The sequence below is a fragment of the Nanorana parkeri genome, unplaced genomic scaffold, assembly GCF_000935625.1.
Source record: "Nanorana parkeri isolate BGI_ZX_2015 unplaced genomic scaffold, ASM93562v1 scaffold1967, whole genome shotgun sequence".
In the NCBI taxonomy this organism is placed as follows: domain Eukaryota; kingdom Metazoa; phylum Chordata; class Amphibia; order Anura; family Dicroglossidae; genus Nanorana; species Nanorana parkeri.
Window position 1 is genome coordinate 41,162 of NW_017308235.1, and position 5,497 is coordinate 46,658.

General features: G+C 44.0%; 1 protein-coding gene across 2 annotated transcripts in view; it reads left to right on the plus strand.

Moving 5' to 3' along the window:
- The window catches only part of NACC2 (NACC family member 2), a 47,173-nt gene that overhangs the window by 12,090 nt on the left and 29,586 nt on the right, over positions 1 to 5,497 (plus strand). Inside the window, exon 2 of one of the 2 annotated variants that reach the window (XM_018572201.1) lies at positions 2,934 to 3,021. The gene's annotated coding sequence lies outside the window, so the exon portion shown is untranslated. Of the gene's footprint in view, positions 1 to 2,933; positions 3,022 to 3,907; positions 4,078 to 5,497 lie in introns of those variants that run through there. The other variant, XM_018572202.1, reaches the window with a different exon arrangement.

Below are 5,497 nucleotides of genomic sequence, written 5' to 3' on the forward strand. Positions count from 1 at the left end.
TCTCCACTTGCCTGATCTAAAATGTATGGGCTTTTAAAATTATATTTGAGCCATGCAGATGTACTCTTCTTCCATTAGTGACAATTGCACAGGTATACTTTTGACCAAACTACATTTAGATCTAGGAGCAAATTTTATAAACTGACCCCAAATTTCTTTAGAATAGGGGATTATCTGCAGCACTTTCCAGTGTGAATAGTCACCTGCACATTACTAATAAATATATTACTGTGAAGGAGGAGGATGGGGGAGGCAAGTGCTTCTTAGTTGAACGACAAGGTTTTTAGTGCACATTTCAAGGGTCACATTTAAAGAGAACGTGTCATAAAGGTTTTGTCTGTCACAGCCAAGGCTCTCATCTGAAGCTGGAGGCTACTATTGTGCTACTTGTGGAAGTTGCAGGACGATCATGTCACCGTGTGCTCTGTTACAGAACTAGCGCTGCTTCTGGAAGTCTCTATTACTGGAAGGATGCCACGTCTGTAATAGGAAACAGTTGTCATAACAGGTTCATTTTTAAAGTGAACTGGTCCATTGGCAAAGTAACAGGTTGACTTAAATAGTAGCCATCCTCAGCAGCTTATACCTACCTTCCTTTAGCCCCCTTGCTCACTGCCAGGAGCAATGGGAAATGAGGGGTATCAAGTATGGGGAATGTCATTCGCATCCGCCTCCCCCACTTTACGCACTGGTGTTCGGTGACTGGTCACTCATGGGGCCGTAAGAGGGTTCTCAGATGATTCTAAGCTCCAGTACATGACTCTTGCACAGGACTCGCACCCTTCAATCTCAGGGTGAACAAAGACGCGAGTATGCGCTTCTGGTAGGGCCACCATTAAAAAGAACCTGTTGCTTCCCGGATGGCCAAATTACAGGGTTGCATGGGGTCTGCTCTAGCTGGTGTGCCTCCCTGCTGTTTGCCTATTATTGGGTGAATGCTAGGTGGTTAGGATGTGGTTGATTAATTATGACGGGGCACCTGTCATCACTTTTTAATATCACAACGACACCAATATCTTCCACAGCCCATCATTTCAAAAGCCTATGTCTTCGGGCATTTGTTCACTTCAAACAGGTTTTGCTTTCATGTCTATGGGAATGCAAAACCTGCTTGAAACAGGTCAAATGCAGGTCAGAAGGAGGTCAGCTGCATATCAAACTGGTGCCAGGCTCGTACCATTAACATAAGCCCAAAGCCCATTGCCACAGGTCCTTAGAATGGTTATATATATATATATATAAGGAAGGTAGGGCATAATATCTTAATTTCAATGTACCATAAACATTATATCTAGAAAAGAAAATGAGCAGTGTCTGCTTTCTTTAGGCCCGTGTCAGGCTGTCAGTGAAGCTTTGCCACTGCCAGAATCATTTTTAAAATTCAGCTTATATTATCTAGTAAAGTTGTTCTCTTGCTGTCTGCACCAGCAATATTGTGCTCCCTCTTCGCTGCTTCCCTAGCAATGAAGTTTCAGCAGCATGTTAAGCAGTCGGAGGAGACTTCCACCAGTGATAATAGAATCTTAGAAAAAGAGCACATCTGTGGGTGAACTCCATAAAAGCAAAGCTCATACTGAACCACATTAAAATGTTACAACGCACTTATGTGTTTGACAGGCAACCTTATTCATAGCGTACGGCTAGCCTGACCACTGTCTGCAACGCATGAGGTCTTTGTAAACTGGCTGTAAAAAGAGCCTTGCTTTTAGGGAATTTAACTACAGGCATGTTGGCTACTTTTTTTTACCTGAAGGCAGCGTGGTCCATGCACACTGTATGTTGCTGGCAAGCAAGATCTGTAAGGATAGACTGGCGAACTTTCTTTGGAAATATCTACCTAGCAGTACTGGAACTGAGATTTCAGTGATTCTGCCCCAAAGAGTTGCAGACAACACAGTGGTCCATTTTTGATGCAGATGTTACTTTCTTAGTAAGCAAGTTACTTCTGTGGCAAATTGCTTTCCCAAAGACTACAGGTACACTTGAAACTTAAAAAGTAACAACGCAGGGGTTGTAAAAAGATCCCAAGTAAGAAGTACAGTAGAAAATAAAACTGCACTGGTGACCCTGAACAGTGTGGTGTCACTTAAAAGTCTCTGTGTATAATCTAGACATTTACCAGGTATGGCTGTAGTCTTGACCTGGAACACATTATCAGGACAGGGGTGCCAGCTCTCTGTTATGGCAGCTAGGCCCTCCCTGTTTCCTTGTGCCTGCCACCCCGCAGCAAAGGGCAGCAGGTCCTGATAGAAGCTCCCACTCCTAAAACGGGAGAGGAAAAGAATAGGAAGGGGAGATAGCAGCACTGTACAATAAAATTCCTGGCACCCTTCCAGCTTTTGCAACCATGCCTGCTGCTCATTCACAGCTCCCCTCCCAGCCGCAGGAGTTAAACACCATCTCTGCCAGCCTTGCAGACTGTTTGGAATAGTTGAAATGCTTTGACACTCCGGACTGGATGGCAGGGAGGCAGTTTACAGTGTCATTCATATGCAAAACTGCACCATAAATCCTCTGCCTTGTCTGTGTTGCTGTGGCACCACTAAGCACCCCATCAGCATACAGTACAGTAAAAAAAAAAAAACTCCTGCCATCTTTGTTTGCATTGCAGTGACTCATCAAAAGTCTGCCTTGTACCAACACTGAGAGCATTCTTCTGGCACTGAGCGTCCTCGATTTTTTTTTTTTTTCTTCTTCTGAAAGCTGAGGCTCTGGGCTGGCATGTTCTTCAGGTCTCTAATCAAAGGGTGCTATTCATTGCGCAGAGAGCCTCTGAATGCTAATCTGCATCCGGCCACAGTCATTGACATGCTATGCACTGCTGTGTTGGACATTTTGACTTGCTAAAACCTTGAAATACAAAAACAGAGGCTTTTTCTCGGATGCTGATGTATATATTTTTTTTCTCTCTTTCCTCCCTCGATGCTTCTTAGTGAGCTGGAGAAAAAAAAGTGGGACGCGCTCTCTTCTCTCTCCTCGCGACCGATGTCTGGATACTTGGGACCACTCCGGCGTTTTAAGGTAGGTGAAAAGCTGTCGAGCAAGTTTGCAGTGGTGCGAAGGTTTTCTATGGAGTCGTTAAAGCTCGCATTGCTGTGCCACGGTTTGCAGACATTAGAAGTGGGACATCTAGCCCTCCTCCCTTATCGCATGTCTGTCTCTGTCTCTATTCTCTGTCTGCTTTTCAGGCTGCTTATCAACATGGGGGACACAATAGTTTGACTCGTCCTCCCCCCAGCTCGGACCAGCTATTTCTCGGTGATTTTGAAATCACAGATCTATTCCTTGCTTAGGCTTTAAAGGGGTGCCAGCTTTAGATATTTAAATTGAGCCCAATTCGAGGCGAGCAAGGTAAAAGCAGTGACCCTGCTCTGAAAGGGCAACTACAGTCCTACAAAATTTGTGACCGGTGCAGATATTTTGGCTGGTAGCGATGGGATTTGAGAAGTGCTTTTGCTGTGCTCTCTTGCGCTTTAATGCAGCAAAAGGCAAATCTTATTACAGCACAAGTGTCTAGGCTATTGTCCTTACATACCCTGTCGGGAGGGAATTTGATGCAATACTCTAACACAGGCTGAGGATAGCGGAGTTGTTTTCAGCGACAGATATTAAAGGTTTTTTGAGCTCACTGCATCGTCTTAGATCCCAGACACAGAGGAAAAAGGGAGGGTGGGGGATGCATTAGAGGTTTCATGTCTGACTTGGGGGAAAAAAAAGAAAAAGCATCCTTGCACTTTTCTCAACTCTCCTTTTCAAACCTTTCAGAGAGCACAGATCATAGGATTCTCCGATTAGACCCACAGAGGTGCTGCCCCCCCCCATCCCCCCTCCCTCCCCAGCGGAGTATTAAAAATTTAGAATTCTCAGTTCGCACTGCAGCATGTTCTATAGGCTGTGATGCCCATTCAGTTCATTCCAGCGCCAGCCCATGCCACACAAACAGGAGTGCGCTCGTCTGCCGTCTCGTTTTGCCTCGGATGTCATCGCAAGTCGGGCCGCCGGTTTTGCCTTTGGGTATATAGGAAGCCCCCCCATCCCCAGATTTCTTTTGGAAACCCGTGAAGAAAATCCCGTCATGTAAGTAACGAGATGTTGCGTTCAAGACACAGCCGAGAGCAAGACCTGTCTTCTCTTTGACATCTCTATTGTCACAGTGCTGCGAGTTATTTAACCCCTTCCCAGGCCAGGTTGCAGTTCTCCGGCCAAGCCGCAAGTGGGTTAACCCCTTTCTTGCCTCGGGCAGCTCTCCGTCCCACCTGCCTCAGTCCTTTTTTTATTTTTTTTTGCTCGGCTGCAACTACATCAGTTGGTCAATAAATCAAAAGTTTTTCTCGTTAGGGGAATGTTTACAGGCATGCCAGAGAGAGCGGTAAAAGATTTTATCATCTCTTTTCAGGTTGTAATTACATGCTAGAGAGATGAGATAACTTATTAAAGATTCTTTTTTAATAGCGTTTAGGCATACGGGTCTCCTCTTGTGCAGGGTTTGGTCTATGGGTGGTTCACGGTGGATGCTTGGGGCAGCTGTGTCTAGAGGTAATTTCTAACTGGGGATTGCTATTTTGGTTGATGAGGCACTCTTCTTGAATGCTTATTATTATTATCTGTTATTATTTTGTATGTCTTATTATTGTTCTAATGTGCTTGTAGTTCTCTCATATTCTGTAGTGCTGTACATAGAACACTAAAACAGTCTCATCAGTCTCTGCTTACATTCTAGTGTCCCACCACAGGCACACACCATTATCATACATTTTATTTAGCTCTGAGATATTCAGCAGTGCTGTACAGAGGACAGTGTAGCATTCTCATCAGTCTGCACCAGAAGAGCTTACATTCTAATGTCCCACCACTCTCACATAATTATTATACATTATCTATAGCTCTTACATATTCCACAGTGCTGTACAGAAACACTGCACCATTCACATTACACTCTCATGTCCCACCATAGTCCCACCACGTACTTGATATTAAACATTTACATAACTCTGACTTTAAGTGCTGTACAAAGAATACATTGAACCATGATTGCAAAGGAGCTTGCATTCTAATGTCCTGACTAAAGTCATACTATTATACATTTGTGTACCTCTGACATATTCCACAGGGCTGTACAGAGAACACTGTAGTATTCACATCAATCTCTCCACCAGAGGAGCTTACACTCTAATGTCCCACCAGTCACACACTATTGTTATGAAATATTTATATAGCTCTGACTTCTTTTGAGTGCTGTACTTTAGTCTTTGCACCAAAGGAGCTTACAGTTTAATATCTAATGCCCCCACCACAGTCACACACTATCATTATTATTAATGAGTTATAAAGCTGTGACATATTCAGCGCCACTGAACAGAGAACATTTCCCTCATTACACTATAAAACACACATTAGAGCCAGTATAGTCAGATGCCAATTAACCTACCAGTATGTTTATGCTTTGTGGGAGGAAACTAGAGCAGCTGGAGGAAACTCCATGCAGATAGTGAAATAT